Source organism: Lynx canadensis, chromosome X (genome assembly GCF_007474595.2).
Source record: "Lynx canadensis isolate LIC74 chromosome X, mLynCan4.pri.v2, whole genome shotgun sequence".
NCBI classification, from domain to species: Eukaryota; Metazoa; Chordata; class Mammalia; order Carnivora; family Felidae; genus Lynx; species Lynx canadensis.
In genome coordinates, this window is record NC_044321.2 from 116,282,777 (window position 1) to 116,307,522 (window position 24,746).

The window sequence follows — 24,746 nt, forward strand, 5'->3', positions numbered from 1 at the left end:
GATAAATATAAATTGAGCCCAAACATCCTAAGGAATAAATAAAGACACAAGGGGAAATTAAGCAAGAAGACCATCAGTATAATATGTATGGGTCTAACAATGCAATCTGAAAATACAGCAATTGCCTTTTTATAAAGAACGGACAGAAACGCAGGGAGATTTTAAACATCCTTCTCAGACCCTGAGAGACCAAGCAGAAGACCAAAAGGAGAGCTGAGATACCGAAGTCCTGGAAAATACAATTGCACTGGTTACAAACGGCAGGGTCAGCAGCCATTCTGGCAGCATTCAAACGAGTGCAGGTCCTCAGTTCCCGCTGAGCAGCGGGGGGTGTGGCAGGGACGTGGAAGCGCTCTCATTTCCTTCACTTTTCCAGTCTTTCTAACCTTTTTATAACCAACTCCTTGCTTATCATCTCTGGCGGGGGGACGGATAGTGGCTTTCCCGACTATATACACCGACTAAGACACAGCATTTATGTCTACACACCCTTGGCCAAAGTTGATCCCGTCACACCTGAAGGAAAGACTAGGAAGTACAGCCTTTCTACTAAGGAGCGTGGAACCCTACTTTCTACGAGGCGGAAGTGGTAGGGTAAACACATAGCGTTGACTGTTACGGTCTGCCCTTCTGGTAATGAGACTTGAATTTTTCTTCCTGTACGTAGAAAATGCTCATTTCTGGGGTGCCTGGGTGGCTCAGTCGGTTAAGCGTCCAACTGTTGATTTTGGCTCAGCTCATGATCTCGAGGTTTGTGGGTTCATGAGTTTAAGCCCCGTATGGGGCTGTCCGCTGTTAGCACAGGGCCCACTTTGGATCCTCTGCGCCCCCCTTCCCGGTTTGTGTGCGCATGCACAAGTGCGCGCGCTCGCTCGCTCGCTCTGTCTCTCTCTCTCTCTCTCTGTCTCTCTCTCTCTCAAAAATACACAAATGTTTAAAAAAAACACTCACTTCCTTCCCAAGGTAGACAATGTGCAATGCAAAACGTCGCCGCATCTTGGTCCAAGGTCTAGCACGTGGCTCCTCTTATTCCAGGGACCTACATACTAAAAAGACAAATCATCGGCTTTGCCCCCCTCAGACACCCAGTTTTCAGTGATGGAGCAGAAGCACAATGACCACAGTATCACCCCCATTCAAACGGGCAAATAGGAGACACGCAGAAGCTAATCGCTGTCAAAACAGCTTCTGAAAGACCGCTGGGAAATACAGTGAGGGTCTGTCTCCTAGCTCAGGGGCTAGAGCAATTGCTTGCTTAGAACCTGATTCTGTTTTCTGGGAGAATTTTCTCGTCCACTGTCCCCAGTGGTGTCTGGATTCACCCTTTGGGAGGTTCTGTTTCATTTTGTCCTCTTTTGCCCGGCCACATCTCAAGTGGGTACCGGGGAACGTGCTGAAATTGAACCACACCACCTTCCCAACAAGTGTGTCAGTTCTGCAAGGTTAAAGGTTGAAGAATTCTTTTAGGTCTGGAACTATATGTAAAACTTTGGCCAATAATTGTGCTTCTCTGGGCTATAAAATTACCTCAGAAACTTAGCAGGCTTCTCATCCGTTTGTTTCTAGCCAGTTCCGGGTGACGGGAAACACGCCCAATATTTTATTTCTAAACCTATTTCATGAATATGTTCTATTTCTCTGCTTTCTCCTCCTCATGCTCACCCCCTTCAACTTAGTAAATAGAAATGCTGGTCACCCAGTTAAATCTGAATTTCAGATATACGATGATTTTTTTTGTATAAGTATGTATCATGCAACATTTGGGCCATGCTTATACTAAAAATACTTGATATTTATCTGAAACTCAAATTTAACTGAGCATCCCATATTTTATCTGGCAACCCTACACAACTCCATAAAGAAAGCAAAAAAACCCCACAAACACACACACACACACACACACACGCACACACAAAATATGCACACAAAAAAAGAGGCAAAAGACTGTCACTTTAAAAAGATGGATATCCAAGTGGCCAGTAAACATTTCATAACGTGCTCAACCTTTACTGGTGATGAGGAGAATGCAAAGTAAATCCACAATAAGATACCACCTCATGCACGTATGAAGGCTTATTATTTGAGAGAATTAACATACCAAGAGTTTTCAAGGAAAAGTGGAACTTAAACATTCCTGGGGCATATGTAAATTTACTTTAGAAAATGATTTTGATGGTATCTACTAAAGCTGAACATACACGTACCCTACGAAATAGCAAGTCTACTCCTAAGTACCGGACCTGCAAACCACGTTTGCCAAGATTGTTCACAGCAGCAGTGCTAATAATAACCCAAAGATGGAAACCACTAAATGTTCGCTAACTATAGGACGGTTTAATCAATTGTAGTGTATTCATATAATGGAATACTACAGGACGAGGAGGATGAATGAACTATTGCTACTGAACCGGCAATGGCAATGGCATGCAACAGTCTAGGTGCCATGCCATGGATGATTCGCACAACAGGCTGAGCCAAAGAAACCACATACCAAAGTATATGGCATATGAGGCCATTCATATGAAATATGTCTTAAAAACCAAAACGAACCTATAGTGATACGAGGTGGAACAGAGTTTTCCTTGGGGGAATCTGGGACCGGGAATGGGCAGAGGTGGTCTTCAGGATGTCGATAATGTATTTAACCTGGATTCTGCTTACATTGGTGCACACAATGTGAAAATTCAATAAAATCGTCCCTTACGATTTGTGTATTTTCCTGTTTGATGTACTTTAACAAAACTTTATTTTAGGGGCACCTAAGGGGCTCAATCGGTTAAACGTCCGACTCGGTTTCTGCTCAGGTCATGATCTCATGGTTTGTGAGTTCTGGAGCCCACTTCGGATTCTGTGTCTCCCTCTCTCTCTGCCTCTACCCAACTGTCTTCTTTCTCTCTCTCTCTCAAAAGTAAACAAATATTAAAATAAATTCTTAATTTATTCTGGAAACCTATAAATCTGAAAAATAATATTGGTGAATACTAAAATCATGAGGTAAACATTTGGGGGGACAAGGATCTACTGATGTGATCTCAAAATATCACCTCACAGATTGCACGTTAATTACAAAGACAAAATGTCGCCTTTACAAGTGAAGGAGCATGACAAATTCCAAGGGATCACTGTCAATTGTGAAGTGACAAACTGGTAGCAGGTACCTCCTAAATGATGTGATGAAAGCACTGGGAAGTACACAGCATTATATATGTCATGCTCTTGCCAGTAATGTTGAATCTGTATCTCATCATGAGAAAACAAGCAGACAAATCCATACTGTGAACAGACTTCAGGTGAGCAGAAGTGAATTCCAAATATGCCATTGTGATGAAAGACAAAGAAGGTGGGGAATGTCCTATAATAAAAAGACCAAAAAAGATGCAACAATACTATTTAGTGCGTGATTTTTGCATTCTGGACCAAGAGCCAAAACAGCTTTCATAAAGGAAATTCTGGGGAAATCTGGGGAAATATGAATAGGAGCTATGAACTAGATAACAGTATTGTACCAGCGTTAAATTCTTTGGATGGGATGATGTTCTGTGCTTGTACAGAAGAATGCTCTTGCTTTTAGGACGTATATATTGAAGTATTTGGATGAAACCATTTTAATAGGTTCAGCAAAAGGTAAACTGTCTCTCTCAGAAGTTCCAAAATGCATGTTAATGGTTGGTGAATCTTAATGAAAGCCAAAATTAGGTGTTTACTGTATTATTAAGTTTTTCAATAGATTTGAAACTTTCCAAAATAAGAAGTTGAGAGACAAAACCTCCCTGTTTGAGAAAAGATGTATAAAGTATACCCCATTATATCTACATTTATAATTATATTCAGATAAGACCATATATGTCATATACGTATGAGGAAAATACATCAAATCATAAACAATGTTTACTTCTGCGCAGGGAGCTTATGGGTTACATTTTCTTATTTTTTCTTATTGTCTGATCTTATAGTAAGTATGTATTGCTTTAAAATAGAATAAAACTGAGCCTGGGTGGCTCAGTCAGTTCAGCGTTCGCCTCTTGATTTCAGCTCAGGTCATGCTCCCGCGGTTCATGAGACTGAGCCCCGCGTTGGACTCTGTGCTGACAGCACGAAGCCTGCTTGGGACTTTTCTCTCTCCCTCTCTCTCTGCCACTCATGCTCTCGCTCGCTCTCTCTCTCTCTCTCTCTCTCTCTCTCTTAAAATAAATAAATAAACATTCAAAAATAGGATAGAATAAAACAAACATTTTTCAAATTCAGCAATCAACCCTGGCAATTGGAAAAAAGATGAACAGAGTAAACCCAAATAAGGAAAAATAAAATAATGAAAATAAGGACAGAAATTAATGATGATAAATAAAAAATGATAGAGAAGATTAACAAAAGAGAAGGATGGTTCTCTGAAAAAAATAATCATGGACAGATTTCTAACAAGGCTGATTTCTACAAAAATGATAAAACATAGATAATAATGTAAAAAAACTACATATGCAAGCACTTAAAAATAATGACAAAATATTTAAAAATCTAGATTAATATATAAATCATTAGAAAAATATAACATATCAATGTCAATGTAAAAGGAAGGGCACCTGGATGGCTCAGTCAGTTAAGCGTCCAACTTCGGCTCAGGTCATGATCTCATGGTGTGTGGGTTCAAGCCCCGCGTCGGGCTTGTGCTGACAGCCGAGAGCCCGGAGCCTGCTTCAGATTCTGTGTCTCCCTCCCTCTCTGCCCCTCCCCCGCTCATGCTCGTGCTCTCTCGCTCTCTCTCTCTCTCTCTCTCTCTCTCAAATAAACATTAAAAAAATTTTAAATATCAATGTAAAAGGAAAGAAAAATTAAATAGATCAATAGCCATTAAATTAAAAGAAATGGTGGTAGTCAAAGAACTCCCTTCAAATTAATGCCAGGCTAAGAGTAAGATAATTTTATAGGTGAATTATACCAAAGTATAGAAGAATAGTTAGTTTTAATCATATACAATTCTTTTCACAGAGACCAGAAAGAAAAAGCTGCCAAACACATTTTTACTGGGCAGCTCTCATCTTGATTCTACAACCAGATGATGATAAAAGGAAAAATTAGGCCCTGCTCAGCTATGAATGCACATGCAAAGATCCTAAATAAAATAGGAGCTAAGTAAGTTCAACAGTATAAGATGAATACAATACAGAATGATTAAGTAGGATTTTCCCCCTGGGAATAAAACAATGGTTTCAATATTAAAAACAACTACAATTAAAAGCATTAATAGACTGAAGGAAAAAAATCATATGCTCCTCCCTACTCAAATAGTTTCCAATGTCAATCTATGATGAAAACAAAATTCTTAGTAATATGGAAAATCATAGAAACTCCCTAGCTTGGTAAAATGTACATGCCAAATGCCTACAGAAAACATGATATTTCACAGAGAAACGGTATATGTGCCCCATTAAGATCAGGGACAAGGCATATGTTTACTCTTAAGTGTTGATGGCTAACATGTCATTTTCAGTATTGACCAATTCTTTAAGGAAAGAAAACAAATGAAAGGTATAAGAATTGAAGGGAAGAAACAAAACTTAAAAATGTGAATCTAATACAGTCACCTACTTCGAAGTGAACAATAAAAGCAACAGGTACAAGATCTACTAGATACACAATCATGGTTAAAAAAACCCAAGATCTCAGCACTCACGGAATTTATAATAAAGAAAGACAATCATTATACTACGTTCTGTGGTAGTAAGTGACAGAGTAAAGGAGGTATAAAACATGGCGAGTGGGTCCTATTTATAGTAGAGTAGCCAGAGAAGGTCATATTTGACAAGAGACTTAAAGGAGGTATAGACTGGGGGCAAAGAGGGGGCATTTCCGACAGAGTGAACAGCCAATACAACGGTCCTAAAGTTGGAAGCTTTCCTGATGTGCTCCAGGAAAAACAAGACATCAAGTAAGTCTGGGTTAGAATAACTGAAGATTAGGAGTTGTAAGAAATAAAGTTGGAAATAAAGTTGGAAATTTTAAATTAGAACTTATAGATTTAAGGATATGTTGGACATAGACTAGGAGAGAAATTGTCAAGAATAGTTTCAAATTTTGTGGCTGGTAAGTGGATGAACACGGTGGTTTCGTTTACCAAGACGGGAACAGTTAGGGAATTCCAAGTTTGGAGGCCAAAGAATTGTTTGGAACAAGTTAAACTTCATATGTTTATTACAACCCCAAGAAAATAAGTCAACTAGTCAGGTGGACATAGCAATCTGGAGTTTAGGGGAAAGACGAGCTATAAGCAAACTGCAGAGGCCATTGGTGAACTTGCTAAGAGCTGTTTTGGTAGAGTGGTATAATCAAAACACGGACAAGACTGTGTTCATGAAGGAATGAGGGGACAAGAGGCCAAGAGGTATTTACAAACAGTGGAGACTCAAAGGAGGGGTTTTGTTTTGGTCATGCTTGACGAGTGTTAATACCGCATATTTGTATTATGCTGGATATTGACCAGTAGTAAAGGGTGACTGAGGATGATTGACCAATGATCACTAACTCCTTTGCTTATTGTATGACTACAACCAACTTTTGTTCTTTGGTAGTAATATGATTTTCAGTCATGGTTATTCTGTACCTTAATACGATAAGGAATATATCTAGATACAGATACAAGTATAGCTCTATTGAGCATCTATGGATATCTCAGTTTGTCCACTTACCTCTCCCTTGTTCAACTCACCGTGATGATTTGTCGTCTTTGAGTATTTGCTTTGCCGAATTCTTGTTCCTATTTAATTTTATAGTGAGAGGTGCTTGCTAAGAATGTTCTTTAATTGGAAACTAGTGCTTTGCATACCCAGGTGGTTTCTGTTTGCATAGTTTTCATGACTATATATTCAGTTTATTCACACGTAGGCATCTCTGTCCAGACTTTCTATAATGTTTTATATTTTTTCACCCCTTATTTAAATGTCTCATCGTACATATTATCTGCCTAGCTCCTGAAGGCATTGGAGTTGGCTAACCCTAGCATCATGTAGCTAGTTCAAATGGATAGAGTGTTACCTCAAGACAGTTTGCTGAATAATCCATCAAAACAATACAAAATGCTCTTTTCAGGTGATTTCTCTGCCTTTCCCACCCTAGCACCAAACCTTCGGGATGGTTTTATTACTGAGTCATTTTTAAATATCTGCTAATATAAGTCATCATTTATTACTGTTCAATTTTATGGTTTTATTGGCTAATTTCACACGAATATTTTTCTGGAGGGCTTTGAAATCGTTTTGTCAAGTTTTAAAAATACTGTTGGAATTTTAATTGGAATTACATAAAATCTGTAGTTAATTCAGGGAGATCTGACACCTTATTAATTCCTATTCCTGGAGTTGTTCTCACATTTTTTTTTTTTAATTAGTTACTAGAAATTTTATAGTCAGCCTTTTCCAAAAAACATTTCTTACATTCATTTAACCAATCTACTGAAGAACTGTTGTATTATATTCTCCATTTAATTCTTTTTTGTGCCTTCCCTAGATGTATCTTTTTGCTACATTTTCAGTTTATTGAATTAGATAATTAGCTAATTTATTTCTTTGTGTTTGCTATTAAATCATCTGAGAATATAAGATCCCTTCTGAGTACATCTTTATTTTTTTCTTCAATCCCTCAGTGTCTAAGGGGACCTAAAAAACGAATGTGGAAGGTATGAGTACCTGTTTTGCTAGAAAAAGTTTATTTCCAAGGAAACAGTAACATGAGAGACTTAAAGCAGAGAGCCAAGAAATCGAAATAAGATTGAGTTCAAAATGATGTCTGGCAAACAAATCAAGGGTCAGCCTCTCCTGGTCATCTAGAAAAGTAGCAAAGAAGAAATCTGAAAAAGTAAAACTTAAAAATAAAACTTGACAGGGTTGGAGAAGAAAGGGGGGGGGGGCGCGCATCTCATTGGCCTTTCAGGGTTTATCTTGGGAAACGAGGGAGAACATCACATGTCAAAGACGAAAGAAAGGAATTTTACATCTTCACGATGCTATGTACTCTTATTCGCAAACCTAGGATCCCTACCTACCAGAAAACTGAACAGCTGACCTCATTTTTTAAAGCAGATCATTTCAAAATAAAATGGGCTCATTGTCCTAAAGACTCAGGAAGTATTTAAATTTGACAGAGATCTACAAAAGGAACCAGAAGAATTATTTTTTAGATCAAATTAAATCTCATGTTGATCCCCCATCTTGTCAGGCTGCTAAGAATTTTACTTTTCTTCTTTCCTGGGAACATCTATCTTAGAGCTGACCCGGGACACAGGATTCTTCTGTGACACCTCCAAAATGGGCAAAACCACAGTTGCCATCATATTTATGCCCACAGTGATCCTTTTTTTATCCAGACATTCATTCCATGCTGAGATGAAAACATGGTCCTCAGATCCAGTCTACTTAATTGCTCCAAACAACTATTTCCTCAGGGCTCTGTGACTAAGTTGCATGCAATTCCCAGCTCTCTGTAACAGGCCACAGTCCCTCTCCCTTCCCAAATTTGGAGGGATGTTTTCTTCTCAAATATACTGTCACCGCTCTCTTCCTGCCTCTTTTCATTGTCTTTCTGAATAAACTTGGGCTTTTCTGAAAGATACTTACTTTGGGGTGTTTCTGTCTTTAGTCCTACAAAAACATTTAAACTTAAGAATAACTAAAGGAGGGGCTTCTGGTTGGCTCAGTCGGTTAAGCATCCAACTCTTGATTTTGGCTCAGGTCATGATCTCATGGTCAGTGGGGTCAAGCCGGGTGTCAGGTTCTACTCTGGCAGCGCAGAGCCCGCTTGGGATTCTCTCTCTCCCCCTGCCCCCCGCCCCCCCGCCCCATCCCTTGCACGCACGCTCTCTGGTTCTCTCAAAATAAATAAACAAACATTAAAAAAAAAGAACTACTACGGGAGAGATTCTGAATTCCTGCACAGGACAGAGGAAAAGGGAAAATACGAAAAGGACAATCACAAACTAGTATCTTACGAACAACACATGCTATCAATTCAAACAATGGAAGACTACAGGGCAACAAGGAGGAGGGAACCACAACTGCACACCTCAGTGTGGATACATCTCAAAGACCTAATGTTGAGCAAAGTAAGTCAAACACGAAAGACGATGATTACGGTCATGTCAAGTACCAAGAGTGGTGCAAGAATCTATGCCAGTCGAAGTCAGCAATTAAGATATTTCTTATTCCTTCCAATATGCTTTAGCTGTACACACACACAAACTCACATGCAAACGTGTGTGTATATATATACATATATATATATATATATATATATATATATATATGTATATATATACACATGTGTGTGTGCAGGCGTGTATTACAGACATATAAACTCATTCAAGAAATATGTACTGAGTACCAACCAGCTAATGTTGTAGACCAGGGTTGGTAAGCTATAGCCTGTATGCCAAATCCAACCTGTCCCCTATTTTTGTAAATAAAGTTTTATTGAAACACAACCGCCTTGTTTTCACACTCACTGATTTACCTACTGTGTCTAAGCCTGCTTTTTTGCTACAATGGAAGAGTTAAGTAATTGTGGTACTGACTGTATAGCTTGCAAAGCCTAAATTATTTAGTATCAGGCCCTTTACCCAAGGAAAAAACAAACTAACTTCTAATCTACATTCCAAGGACACAACAGTGAACAAAACAGTCTTGGCTTCGTAGGACTTACAGTGTGATGAGGAATACAGATAACAAACAAGTAAGCTTATAACGGAACACCTGACTGTGATAGCTACTGTGAATAAGGATAAGTAAGAGTGCCGAAGGCCACAATTTTAGACCTGGGGGTCAGAGAAAGAGTGGAGCAGATCCCTGAAGGAAACGGAGCTAGCCACGCACCTATCTGGGGTAAGAGCAATCAAGGCAAAGGAGAAATCACACGCTTTGTCCTGAAGGTGATGTGCACCCGGCGTGTTGAGGATACAGCCAGGAGAAGGGTGGCCCGAGACAAGGATAAAGAGGCAGGCAGGGGCCAGGACGTGAAGGCCTCTGCAGGCCATAGCAGTAAGTCTGGGTTCAATTACAAGTGTGGTAAGAAGTCAAGGGTCGGACTAGAGAAGCAATGTGATCAGAGTCACAAATATTTGTGTGTCGATACTTGCGCACTAGTATTTCACAGCAGTGAAAAGCGTGAAGTCTTGGAGTATAACACAACCTTATTCAAATCCTGGCTTTGTCACTGGCTAGGTGCATGACCACGAACATGTTACATGATCTCTTCAGGCCTCATTTTCCTCAAATGCATAATAAAATTAACAATGTCTACTTCACATGATTGCTATAAAATGCTTCGCCCAATGTTTGGCATATAATTGTTCTATAAATGCTAGCAATGGATCGAACTTGTCTGTGTCTCTGAGATATAATGAAAACATGCATGCACATTCTCAAAACTACAAGCATGTGAGGCAGCATGCACAGAGGTTAAAGGGGAAGATATTACAGTCAGACGGTCAGAGTTCAACTTTAGCTCCACCTTTTAATTCGTTGTTCGCTCTCTTTCAAGTTACTTAACCTCTCTGGGGCAGTTTCTTCAAATATAAAATAAAGAAAATCATGGTATTCGCCTCAAAGGGTTTGCTCTGAAGAGTAAAGAAATGAACACATGCGAAGTTCTCTAGGACGTTACCTGGTAGTCAAAGGTGCTCCTTTGGTAGTCAAAGGTGCTTCTTCGGGATACGCTCCTTTCATGGGCGCCTGGGTGGCTCAGTGGGTTGAGCGTCCAGCTGCGGCTCAGGTCATGATCTCCTGGTTCGGGAGTTCAAGCCCCACATGGGGCTCACGGTTGGTGAGTTCGAGCCCCGCATCAGGCTCGCTGCTGTCAGGGCCGAGCCCGCTTTGGATCCTCTGTGCCTGCCCCCCCCCCCCCCCCGCCGCCGCCACCGCCTCTCTCTCGAAACTAAACAAACGTTAAAAAAAAGATACTCTTCTTTCAACTGTTAGAAAATTATTCTAATACACTGACTTTGCTGGAACAAGAAACTTTATTGGTTTTTAAATTGTTATTTGAAATGAAATGAAACGTGCTATTTTAATTTGTATTTCTTTATTCATGAAATTATTTTTCTTTATACCCTGGCTGTTTATCAATAATTTGTTGTCACATCTGTTAATTATCTTTCATGCTTTTTTTATCTATTTTTCTACCGTGGTTTCTCTTGTGTTCCCTACTAATTTGTAACAACTCTCTCTATATTAGGGTATTAACTCTTAGTCATGTTCCTGACAAATATTTCCCCCAGATTTCTTGTAACTTAATATGCTAATCTCTACATAATAATTAAAGCATCAATCATTCCAAGCAGAGGTTTAAAAAGGAAAAAAAACATACTTTGGCAAAGCTAGAGCAAAGAGTTTTGCAAGGCGGGGGTTGGGGTGGGGGGAGGGATAGAGACAGTGGACGGAGAACGGATAGAGAAAATGATGCAAAATACTGTAACACACTGAACCATGTATGCTTGGTTAAGAGGTTTGGATTTCGTGGTGTAGGGAATGAGAGCCCGAGGAAGAATGTGGAACCAGGAAGTGGCATGCTGAGGGTGAGATCGTCCCGGCAGCAGCGTGGAAAATAGATTGGTAGGGGGGCTAACACGTTCCCGGCATAGGTTAATCTGTCTCTCAGTACGGGAGCTGTTCACAGGAGCAAAAACAACCGCTGAACAACAAACTGAGCGTCCCCCGGGGGGCAGCTAATGAACGGAGGAGGGCCACAGGACAGCTCTGCTTCCTGTCGGCCGCCGTATTCAGCAGTGCCGGTGGCAACACCAGCATCGATCGCTCCAGCCTCGGTGGCATCCGCACCAAGAGCGGCAATTACAGCAACAGGCAGTCGGGCAAGATGTGATACGGGGTCATCTCTGCATTAGCCGGCGCTCAAGCAGGAAGCGCCAGAGGAAAAACGAAAATTCTTGGTAGGCTCTTGAAATATGATAGTAGAGATTCTGAGGTCAAATGACTTTGGTGAACTCTCCTAACACAGCCTCTGACATAGCTTTGGCCATATCCTATGGATTCTTCTATGTACTGATCTCAACACTATTTTTTATCAATAGTCTGCGTTAGAGCTGTGATTTTCTCCTTGTCTCAATTTCCTTCGGAATGCATTTAAAATTTGTCATTCATTTTCATAGTTTATCAGTTCGACGACATGAATGTAGGCTACATTACCTGGATTGTAACTTACCGGTGTTGTGGCTATTAATGATCAACTTGGCCAAGATTATATGGTTGCTTGAGAAGGATGATTCCTAGTTGTCAGCTGAGTCTGTCATATCTGATATCAATATAGTCAATCCAGTAACTCTTAGTTTGAATTACTTAAATGTCCAGCTTTATACTCTTAATCTCCACGAATCACTTTATTTGGAGTATGCTTTTGCAGATAGCATGTAGCTGGGTTTCATATCCTAACCTAGTCTAATAAATTGTAATTGTAATCAATGAATGCATCTAGTGTATATTGTATTATCAAGTGTTTCCTGTTTTTCAGTGCTTTCTTGCTCATCCTTTTGTCTTTAATCTTCAGTTTTTATGGTATTTTCTCTTAACAGTCCTCTCCATCCCTCAATTAATTTAGAAGGTAGACAGCAACCTTTTAGTTCAACTAGTTCTTAGTTTAGCTCTTGAAATGCATATTTAAGCCCCCACGTCTCTAATTATAAACATTAACAAAAAGGCATTCCTAATGATTTCCCCCAGGTAAGTTGAGGAAATTAGCACATTCATTTTTCACCAACCCCCTACCCACCAAGATCTCACATTTCCCAGTTGTTCTTGCTCTAATCTGGAAATTTTGTCCCAGTTACATATTATTATATTATTTTTCCATTATCTATGTTCTCTTTCAAGAATTATATTTGCATTGTTTTATAGCCATAATGACATATTAATTTGGATTTAAACCTATATTTATCATTTTGCATTTAGCTGGTTTATTTCTTCAAATATTTTTTTCTCCAAGAAGCACATATCCTGACTTTTTTCCATCTGTAGATAGATAACCTGATCTTTTGCTTAGATGCTCGTAGGATTCTTTCTTCATCTTCAAATGTCAGAATTTTCACCAAGAATATGGTGGGTGGGTGTTGCATGTTGTTAATAATGCCTCGTCTATGGTTAGCCCTTTTGAACTCCAGATGTAGCTCTCTGTTCAATAAAAATGTCTTCAGGGGCGCCTGGGTGGCTCAGTCGGTTAAGCGTCTGACTCCGGCTCAGGTCACGATCTCCCGGTTCGTGCGTTCGAGCCCAGTGTTGGCCTCCGTGCTGACAGCTCAGAGCCTGGTGTCTGCTTCAGATTCTGTGTCTGTGTCTGTCTCTGCCTCTCTCTCTCTTTCTGCCCCTCCCCCACTCACACTCTGTCTCTGTCTCTCAAAAATAAACATTAAAAAAAATTTTAATTGCAACTGCCTGGAGTCTGAGTCCCTTAGAAAAGACTGTGGGTATCTAACCCGTTCTGTTCCATGTGCCAAAGACTACAAGTTTATGGCTCTAGCCTGGACCTCCTCCCTGAACTTCGGATGTCTGGATCTAGCTGCATACTTGATATCACCATGGAATCCAAGAATACTGAAGTTGCAAGTGTACTTAGAGATCAGCTCATTTTACAGAAAGAGAAGCTTAAATAGGCGAGAGGACAGTTTTTAAGTTAACGTGCATGAAATTCACAGGAGAGAGATATAAAATATTCTCTAAAATCCCAGGTCTTAAGAGCCAGGCTTAATGCTGTTTCCATTACACAGGTCTCCTAGAATAATTCTGTTCCCAAGCAAGAAGTTTCTACCTTCTCTGCAAGCATTCCCTTTAAAAGACGTAGGGGTGCCTGGGTGGCTCAGTCAGTTAAGCGTCCGACTTCGGCTCAGGTCATGATCTCGCGGTTCGTGGGTTCGAGCCCCACGTCAGGCTCTGTGCTGACAGCTCGGAGCCTGGAGCCTGCCCAGGATTCTGTGTCTCCCTCTCTCTCCACCCCTCCCCTGCTCACGCTCTGTCTCTGTCTCTCAAAAATAAACATTAAAAAAAATTTTTTTAAATAAAAAAATTTTTTACAAAAGATGTGTCTACCATTCTGCTAAACCATATTGCCTGGCATATATACAGCAAATTGACCTTCATGTCTGAGAAGATCTTGGAGAAACAGCAAGTAGAAGAATCACCTAAGAAAGAGATAAGAAAAAGGAAAACAGCTGTTTTCTGGAAAATGATCCCAAAAGATAGCAGTTCCTTATCCCTGGACCTACAGATGCTATCTCACTTAGAAAAAGGTCTTTTCAGATGTGATTAATTTAAATATCTATCCTGGGAGAGACCAGTCAGATTTACTTAGTTCCACAATACCTTTTACTATGGTGAGAGATTACCAAGAGTACGGAAAGGGACTCCACCACAAACACCTAGCTACAGTGACTGTGCCGTGACCGACTGACTGATTGCCTGCCAAGTACAACTGCTATAGACTGAGTGCGTGTGTCCCCCAGAAAATTCACATATGGAAGCCTAATCCCCAAAGCCATGATATTTGGAGGTAGGGCCTTTGGGAGGTAATTGGGTCCTGAGGGTAGAGCCTTCACGATGAAATCAGTGCCCTTATACAAGAGGGAGAAACACAGGATCTCTCTGCTCTCTACTACGCGAGGACACAGTAAGAAGACAGCCATCCGTACAACAGAAAGTGGGTTCTTAACTGCCACTGGATGTGCCAGCACGCTGATCTTGGACTTCTCGGCAGTCAGAATTTTAAGAAATAAATGTCTGCTATTTAAGTCTCCCGGTATATGGTAATCTGTGACGGCAGCCCGAACTAAGACAACAACCAATGCGCACATGCTAGGGTATAAGTGAAGAAACGAGGCAGCAGGGAATGAGGCGGCTGGATAGGGAATTTGGGAAAACACAGAGAAATAGTTACCTGGGGAACCCGGATCCACTGAATCTTCTGGTTTTGCCCCAGTATGCGCCAATTTACACTTCAGAAGTCAAAGTGCTTTTCTGAGAGGAAGCCCAAAATCCAATTAATACAGAATTAAAGAATGTTGCTCCTTAAAGCACTACGAGAGATGGTTGAGTCTACCGTGTCATTTTAAAATTGGGAAACCGGGGCGCCTGGCCGCCCCAGTCGGTAGAGCAGGCAACTCTTGATGTTGGGGTTGTGGGTTGGAGCCCCACCTTGGGTCTAGAGATTACTCAAAAATGAAATTTTTAAAAAGAAATAAAATACACTAAACTTGGGAAACTGAGGTTCATAAGGGCAAACTAGCCTGTCTAATGTCACCTAGTTAGCTAACTGCAGATCTGGAGAGACTAACTTAGGTCTCCTGACTGGAGCTCATTATTTGGTTGACCTCATTCTAAAATATGGAAAGACAAGAGGTATGAGAAAAGGTCTCATAAAGGTTCGATATCAGCGGATCTCATTATATCATCTTATTTTGAATTCAGCTTCCTCGTTTTGTTTCAGGTACGTACAGCTCTGTGAGCTCCCATCCCATACGGTAGAAGAAGGACAAGGGTCACAGGACAGTCAAATAGCTGAATGCCCCATAACAATCTATTCAAAAGCCTGAAAAGCCTTCTCTCCATCAGACACAATTACAGCCTGCTAAGTTAGCTACTTATGTAATTCAAATTTTGGCAACTAGCTTGCTACATAGTATTTTACATCACTGATAAGTTTTGGAGCAGTATTTATTTGCTGAAAACAAGGTATTGTGGAAAATATTTTTTCCCCTTGGTGGTACACCGGGGGTCAAATTTCCAGCCTTTACAAAGCAATGCTACAATTTTATAGCAATTAATCTACAAACAAAAATACACAAGCAGAAATTTTGCCACAAAATGGTGAGTCCTTTCAACTATTCGTGTAGTAAGGTTACTATAGAATCCCAAGATGAAAAGTGGATAAATTCAATCCAGAGAAAAGTTGCACAGCAAAAATTATTGTTTTAGTCAACAAACTGAACACATTTGTTTCTCAAGAAGAAAAAAAAAGCCTACATAGGCCGTCCGCAACTCCTGAGTCCTATGTGACTAAATTCTGTATGGCCTTATGTATATTAACTCTTCAGGGCTAGCTGCCGCTAGGCAAAATTCTCCAGGTCTCCATATGTTGGGCTATTTCCTAGAAACGCTCTTCTTCTGTATCTCTTTGACTCTTCATTTTCCTTCTACCTTGCCCAGGGCTAAAGTAGGACACGACTGTGAAGAAAGGACCGGTCATGAAGTAGGGAAAGCGATGAACTACAGCAGATGCCACGTTCTAGTCTAAAACCAGAAGCAGTTCCATCCCAGCTCCAAGTCTCCACTCCACTCTCCTTTCCCTCACCTCCTGACCAGCATATACACTCAACTCCAATCATGCCATTTATCTCAGAACCCAAACTCCTTTCTTAAAAAAGTTTCTGGGGCACCTGCGTAGCTCAGTCAGTGGGGCATCCGACTTCAGCTCAGGTCATGATCTCGTGGTTCGAGGGTTCGAGCCCCACATGGGTTCGAGCCCTGCATTGACAGTGTGGGGCCTACTTGGGATTCTCTCTCTCTCCCTCTCTCTGCTCCTCCCCCACTCATGCTTTCTCTCTCTCAAAATAAATAAACTTAAGAAAAAAAAAAGACTTAAAAAAAAAAGGCCCTAAATCATCAGGTCCAGTTTTAATAATAGCAGTTATTACAAAGGTAGATACCACTGGGGCGCCTGGGTGCCTCAGTCCGTTAAGCGTCTGACTTCGGCTCAGGTCACGATCTCGCGGTTTGTGAGTTCGAGCCCTGAGTCGGGCTCTGTGCTGACAGCTCTAAGCCTGGAGCCTTCTTTCAGATTCTGTGTCTCCCCCTCTCTCTGTCCCTCCCCTGCCTGTACTCTGTCTCTATCTCCCTCGGAATAAATAAACATTTAAAACAATAAGCAAACAAACAAACAAAAACAAAGGTAGTTACCATATATGAAGACTCGAGTATATTCCCGGTTCTACTAAAAACTTTTACACAGGTTACCTGATTTGATCCTTACCATGATGCTCTGAGGTACCTATCATCGTTATTTGGTATTATTAAACCATGTATATTAGTGTCCTGTGTCTGTTATAAACAATTACCACAAAATCGGTGGCTTAAAACAATAAAACCTTAATCTCTCACAATTCTGGGGACCCAAAGTCTGAAATCAGGATCACTAGAATGGAACCCAGTGTTGGCAGGGCCATGTTCCCTCGGGAGGATGTACTGGAGGATGAACTTCTTCTCTTTTCCACGTTCTCTTGGCCACCGACACTCCTTGGCTTTGTGCTCACATCACTCAACCTCTAGCTCCATGGTCACACCTCCTCTTCTGTCATCAAATATCCCTCTGCCTACTTTTGATAAGGATACGTGTGGTCATATGAAGGGCCTGCCTGGATCATCCAGGATAATCTTCCATGTCAAGATCCTGTACCTACTCACATCTGCAAAGTTAGCAGTTATGGGAAGGGAAGGAGGTAGGAAAGTTTCTGGACCCAACGGCACATACAAAAAAGAGAGACTTGTACTTGGAAGTAGACGAGTCAAAAATAGAGGGTTTCATCCCCCTAGAGTCTTTCTTATACCTGCTCCGAGCCTCCACCCTGCTGCAACCTACGCTTTAAGACCGGAAACACAGCAGTACTTTATAGCCAGAGGTATGCATACCTTCACAACTGCATTTCCAAAATATTTTGGTTACTAAGTTATAGGTTGAATTGTGCTCCCTCAAATTCTATGTTGAAGTCCTAATCCCCAGTATCTCAGAATCTGACCCTATTTCGAAAGAGGGTTATTGTGGATCTAATTAGATAAACTAAGGTGAGGTATTACTGAAGTCGGACAGGCCCCAATCCAATACGATGGGTGTCCTTATAAAAGAAAAAAAGATAAATGTAAAGCTAAAGAGACACAGAGAGAAGATGACATGAAGACACAGGGAGCACACCATTGACAAACCAACGAATGCCAAAGATGGCCAGAAAACTACCCGAAGCTAGGAGAGAGGCATGAAAAAGATTTTCCCTCGCAGCCCTCGGGAGAAATCAAACCTACTGACATCCTCACCTCAGATCTTTAGTCTTCAGGACCGTGGGACAATAAATTTGGGTTAAGCCACCCAGTTATAGTACTTTGTTACAGCAGCCAGAGCAGACTAACACAGTGCAGTTTGACTCATTCTTCTGATAAAGACTTTTTGAGCATCTACCATTGGTCAAGCCATGAAGACACAGCCCAGAACCAAGATAAAGTTCTTGACTCCAAGGACTTTATACTCTAATGGCTGGAGAGAGAGAGAATAAACTAATAAAAACAGGTTAGGTCAGGTGGTGATAAGTACTGTACAGGGGGAAAAAGCAAGTTAAAAAGATGGGGGAATGACAGAATGCTATGTTATATATGTTGGTCGTTGAAGTTGTCTCCGGTAGAGCAACAGATATCTGCACAAAAACAAAGAGAACTAAGTAGGTGCCTTGAAGACATTGTAGGCTAAAAGCAAACTACATATAGAAACAAGAAAGGTGAGTGTGCTTAGGATACTTGAAGATAGCAAAGAACTAGGGTGGAATAAACAAGGGGGAAGAGGAGCACCTGGGTGGCTCAGTGGCTTAGGAGTCCGACGTCAGCTCAGGTCATGATCTCACGGTTCGTGAGTTCAAGCCCCGCGTCGGGCTCCGTGCCGACAGCTCGGAGCCTGGAGCCTGCTTCGGATGCTGTGTCTCCCTCTCTCCCTGCTCCTGCCCCGCTCATGCTCTGTCTCTCTCTCTCTCCTTCGAAAATAAATAAAAACATTAAAAAACAAGAGGAAGGGATGGAGGAGATGAGGTCAGAGAAATAAGCAGAGGCTAGACCAATGCAGATCGTAAAGACCATGTGAAGGGTTTTTCAAGCTAGTGTAGGTGTGGTAGGAAGCTATCGATGACCTTTGGGTTGAAAGATGGCGTGTGCTTACGGATATTAAAAAGGTATTTCAGGGGCGCCTGCGAGGCACAGTCAATTAAGCATCCCGATTCTCGATCTCGGTTCAGGTCACGATCTCACAGTTTGTGAGTTCGAGCCCCACAATGGGCTCTGTGCTGATGGCGCAGAGCCTGCTCGGGATTCTGTCTCTCCTTCTCTCTGCTCCTCCCCTGCTCGTGCTCGTACACTCGCTCGCTCGCACTCTATCACAACGAAGAAATAAACTTACAAAAATGAAGGCAATGCTTTAAAAAAAGATATTTCGAGGTACTGTGGGGGGAAGAAATGGGAAAGGCACGAGGATGTACACAGAAAGACCACCTAAGAAGGCCATGGCAATAAGCCAGGTGAGACACGATGACGCATTAAGACATGATGGTAATCGGGGACCTGGTGAGAAGCGATTGCTTTGGGGTCATGTTTTCATGAGCGTAAGGGATACTAAAGCCCTCTGCCTACACCCCCTCTTCAGAGCCAGTGCACTCGTTTCCCAGCTACCAGAAGTACAAATTGCTGAAGGCTACTAACTGCTTCCCCTACGGAAGATTTCCCTCAGTCTCATGGAACTGCTTTGCCCTGGCTACACCCCTTCCAGGGGCCAGTCTGCCCAGGTCTACACCCCTTCCAGGGGCCAGTCTGCAGACAATGCCTGGGAGACACAGAGATACAAAGGCCCTGTTCATTCTCCTACTGATGAATACCCAGATGGCTTCAAATCCTAGGCTAATATAAAAGGTACAGCGGTGGGCTGCCTTGTGTATGTTGTTCGAGTAACCTGTGTGGGATACACTTTGCGATATATATCCAGGGGCCGAATTTCGATATTCGAATAGAGTTACTTTAAAGTACACCAGATTGCTCTACAGAATGACTACAATAAGCTACCTTCACCACAGCAATGCTTGAGGGTTCCCCCATTTATATATTTGTCAATAATTGCTATTATCCTGCCAATTTTTATAAGACTCACAGGTATAAAGTGATAAATGCTTGCTGTTTTGTGTTCTAAATTACTACAGGTTTTTTCCAAACAAATAAAAATAAATTTTAAGTAGGACTGAAATTTATAGGTTGAGATATGATTGCTCAACGTTGCTCCATGCCACGAAGTCTTTAAAAGTAGGGAAAAACTGAGGAATTAATCCAAGTTTCAAAATTGAATGGTGAAAAAATATCTCAAAATGTTCTCAAAAATTACCAACCGAAGGTACAGGAGCCTCAGCTGAATGACCCAGTCACAGAATCTGCAATGATGAGAATTACACTGTCTAGTAAAAATAAAAAAGAATACAAGCCTTAGAAGGATCTAAATTTATCAATGGTTCATTAATAACAGAAGAGGAAAATGGATAGTTGATATCATCTTATTTAAGGTGGGAAAAAAAAATGAAGAGAACATCTGAGGAAAACGAAAAGTGCTAATTGGTAGAAACACTTTGTCATCCGGATAGGTCAACCGAAGACAAAACCCAACAGCTGAGGACCATGGGAAATGAAAGAAAATGTGCACTGCTCATCGGGATGAATACTATGAATTGGCTGCACTGCATTCATTTTGAGATGGATTTAAAGCTTTACAAAATGCTAAACGTATTACTTCAAAATACTATTTCAATAAAAACGACAGCATTGCTGTGTCAGCTGCACCAGTACATTGTGGGAATGTGTCCACTATTCTTGTTATCAGATTTATCGCTGCAACTCTCCAACAGGTCCTCTGGCCTCTTCTGATCAAGGTCATGCAGAAAGCCAGAAAAAAAACCAAAACATCATTAGTGCAATCAAGCGCTTGCTGTTTCTGTGTCACATAGTTCTTCTGTATGGTAAATTCCTACGGAAACCTGAGGGTCTTACAGGATATTTACAGGAACGGCCGTGGCACTGGCCACTAAAATAAACCTTCCCAAGTTTAAATACCCTTGGCGCCAGTTATATTTTTACCAAGTATTTTGTGATTATTTTCCAGAAACTAGAAAACTGTTACCACTTAACTTTTATAATTTTTATAACGAGTAAGTCATTTCCTTACTGTTCTAAACATATTTCAGTATAAATACCAGGAGAATGAAAATTAATATTCTGAAGAAAAACTGGGCCTCCCCATTGTATTCCTCTTCTAAAACTTGCTTTTAAGTCACATTTATTTTTGCTAATGGAAGGAAATACTGATAGACCAATTAAGTTATAAAGAAGTCTATTTCCTAGTTCCAAAATCCACATTGATTAATGATGGGAGACCTAAAATTATTCATGGGAGTATGATTACTTCAGGTAGCAGAATTAATTTCCTGGGATTTTTAAAAATCATTATCAAAAGTCCATATTCAGGACCAACAAGACAAAGCCAAATCGGTTTTCCAAGCCAATTAAATAGTATGTCCTAATTCTCGTTAGCCTGCTTCCAGCTTATCTGTGCCAACGAACCCCAATCAAGACATACCTGAAGCCTTCCTTTTTTCCCCTATCAAGCTTTCCCACTCCCCTGACCGCCTTTGGATTTCTGCCCAATGCACGTGACGGCAGCACCTCCCAGTCCCTAGCAAGCTCTGAGAAGCAGTGCCCTCTACTTAGTCTCATTGGTGTGGCTTCTGTTATTTCCATCAAGCAGGGAGTCTTGATTTGGTCCCCCAGATCAAGTAAGACACTCGTAATTTAATGCCTTGCACCCCAAGAGAAAAGAAACCTTGTACACCCCAGCCACCTTGGAGATCCGGATGTTTGGTTCAGCTTCCCCATGGACAGATCTTTATCTCATCTGAGCACAGCCACATAGTTGGAAGTTTTCTCTTTTAGCTCTTATCTATTCTATATATGTGTCAAGAAGAGAGGACTTGGAAGCATAAACGTGTGATACCATCTTAAAGAAAAGTTCTACCCTTTATTCCTTAACACTTTTTTTAAACTTCTGACTGTAACAGACAACAGGCAAAGTTCATAGCTGCCCTGTTTGTATGAGATAACACCCGATAATCATCACACTGATGAAGGTACAAAATGCTGACAATCTGTTAATAACTACTACATTGGTGATAATCACCCTGAAATAATGGCTTATAGTGTGTACTCAATGACCACCTTAATAAGGCAGTGGATGATTTTTGCCAATTGACCAATCAGAGGAAAAAAAGGTGAAATACAGAGCTGTGAATAAATAACCTGCACATAAGAATTACTGGGTAAAAGTCAATGGAAAACTTACTTGCAATCAGTTTTAACACAAAAGGCTGACAGTTTGAACACAAAGATTTATATAAGGACCCCAAAGACCACTTGACTATATGAATGGAGCAAGAACACCCTGACATTGAAAGATATCAGTGGGGATGATGTTAGTCCTTTACGTAAGTGCCCTGTAAAAATTACCAAAAAGAAAATATCTCGCGATAGTGTAACCACAACAGTCTTTAGAGTAACAGTAGCTAAACATGCAAGAAAAACGTGTCTGTGTGTGTGTGTGCCTGCACATGTGTATGTATAAGGAAAATGGCAGTAGGAGGAAGAAAGAACACGAGCAGATGAAACTATTAAAATAGAGATTCAGTACACACGGATGATTTTTCTTGCAAACTCCTTGGTGATATCTCCCACCACAAAAGAAATCAGTTGCTTAATGTGACAATCACTTTTCCCACCAGTTCACTGAAGCCTGAAAAATCACAATGAGAAATGAATCCTATGTCCCAAAGTTTGGTTCACTGTTAAAATGCAAGCCCCAGGAAATCTCACTGTGAAGGCAGGGAGAAAACCTTAGGCAAGTTACTTAACCTCTCGGAGCCTCAGTTTCCTAAGCTATAAAATAGAAATTGTGCTAGCTGCTTAACAAGGAAGTTGTTAATTCTAAATGAGACTGTGTGTGTGTGCATGCGTGAGAGCGTGTGCATAAAACGTATGTGCTATAGGCTGAATGTTTGTATCCTCCCCAAATTCACATGTTGAAACCTAATCTCCAACGTGATGGTATCTGGAGGTGGTGACTTGGGGAGGTAATCAGATCATCTAAATTGTTTTTTGGTCAAGTTCTCTTATAAAAGAGATCCCAGAGAGCTCCCTTGTTCCTTCTGTCATGTTAAGTCAGAGGGGTAAAGATAGCCACTTATGAACAAGGAAGTGGGCCATCACTGAACGTGCTGGTGCCTTGATCTTTGACGTCCAGCTTCCAGAAGTGTGAGAAAAAACATTTCTGTTGTTTATAAGCCACACAGTCCATGGTATTCCATTATAGGAGCCTGAATGGACTAAGAGGATATGCGTCAGCGTGCATGCATAGTACATGCTCAATAAATGGTAACTTAAAATGGTAGGATTTTTGTTTGCTTTTTTTAATATAATTTATTGTCAAATTGGCTTATATACAAGTACCACCTCATACCGGTCAGAGTGGCTAAAATGAACAACTCAGGTAGGATTTTGTTTCAATTGTTTAACCTTCCCAGGCATCTTCAAACATGTAAATACTCTTGGTGCTTAGCACACAAGCTTTTAACTTGCTCCCACACCTTCTCCACTCTATTGTTAACCCCTTAGTGTGTATGAATTCACCAAATCCTTCTTTAAGTACCTGTTTTGATGAGGGAGGAAAATCAAGAGAACACCAAGGGATGCCTGGGTGGCTCAGTCAGTTAAGCATCAAACTCTTGATTTCGGCTCAGGTTATGATCTCGCGGTTTGTGGGATCGAGCCCCGCATCAGGGTCCACGCTGACAGCCAGTGAGCAGAGACTGCTTGGGATTCTCTCTTTCCCTTTCCCTTTGCCTCTCCCCAACTCATGCTCACTTGTTCTCTCTCTCTCTCTCTCTCTCTCTAAATAAACTTTAAAAAAGAGAGAGAGAGAACACTGAATGTCTTCAGGGACGAAGGAAAAACACCACTGAGTGGTAGAAAAGCTACGGAATGAAAGGATGGGAAAGATAAAGATTATGTGCACTTGACAAGTTTGCCTTATAATGTAGGAAAAACCTCGGTTTTTTTTTCTTTTCTTTCCATATAACTACTATCCAATTACATGACTTACTTTCTATTTCCTGTAACAGAAATTGTAATGTATCCAATATAACTGTCATCTACACTATGAAGGTGGTTAGTTAGCTTATGATGCACCTTAATCAGGAATTCACACTCTAGAGGAGGTTATTAAGCACTTCTAATATGGATATAAATATCTATACCCTGAGGGTATGCTAATCAGCATAAGGGATGTTAGAAATAATTTCTTCATTGGTGAAATAAATGATGCTCAAGATATGTATGTGGTTAGGACATTGCTTAGGTCCTGCTGTCCTTGTATGAACAAGATTTAAGGATCTGGCAAGCCCAACAGCCTAACAGTTTTGATGCAGTTCTTAAGGTCTAAAGTCTCATTGGTTCTGTGTCACTTTCTTTCATGGAAGACTCTTCCCTGAAGTATCCACAAAGCTGGCTGATTCTGCTATCAAGTGACAGCAGAGGAACTAAGCGCTGAGAGTGAGATTCTTCCTGAACTACAAGAACAGGTAGTATAACTGTTTCTGCCTGTTTTTGTTGACAAGTGTATCTTTGGCAACATTGGATCTAAGATTGGCTTGCATATCACCTGAAAGAAAGATTGTGGGGAAGCAAAGATAAAGCACTAGCCATTTCTAATTTCCAAAGGCTGGTGAAAAATGCCAAACGAACCTAACAATTGCTAAATGGCTAAATTAACTTAGGTCAGTTTGTAATATCTGGTCCAACCAAGTGGATAGTTTTTACCTAGATATAGGGCAAAAGGAGGAAACTGATCACTTCCCAAAAGAGACAAAATTTGGAAGGTAT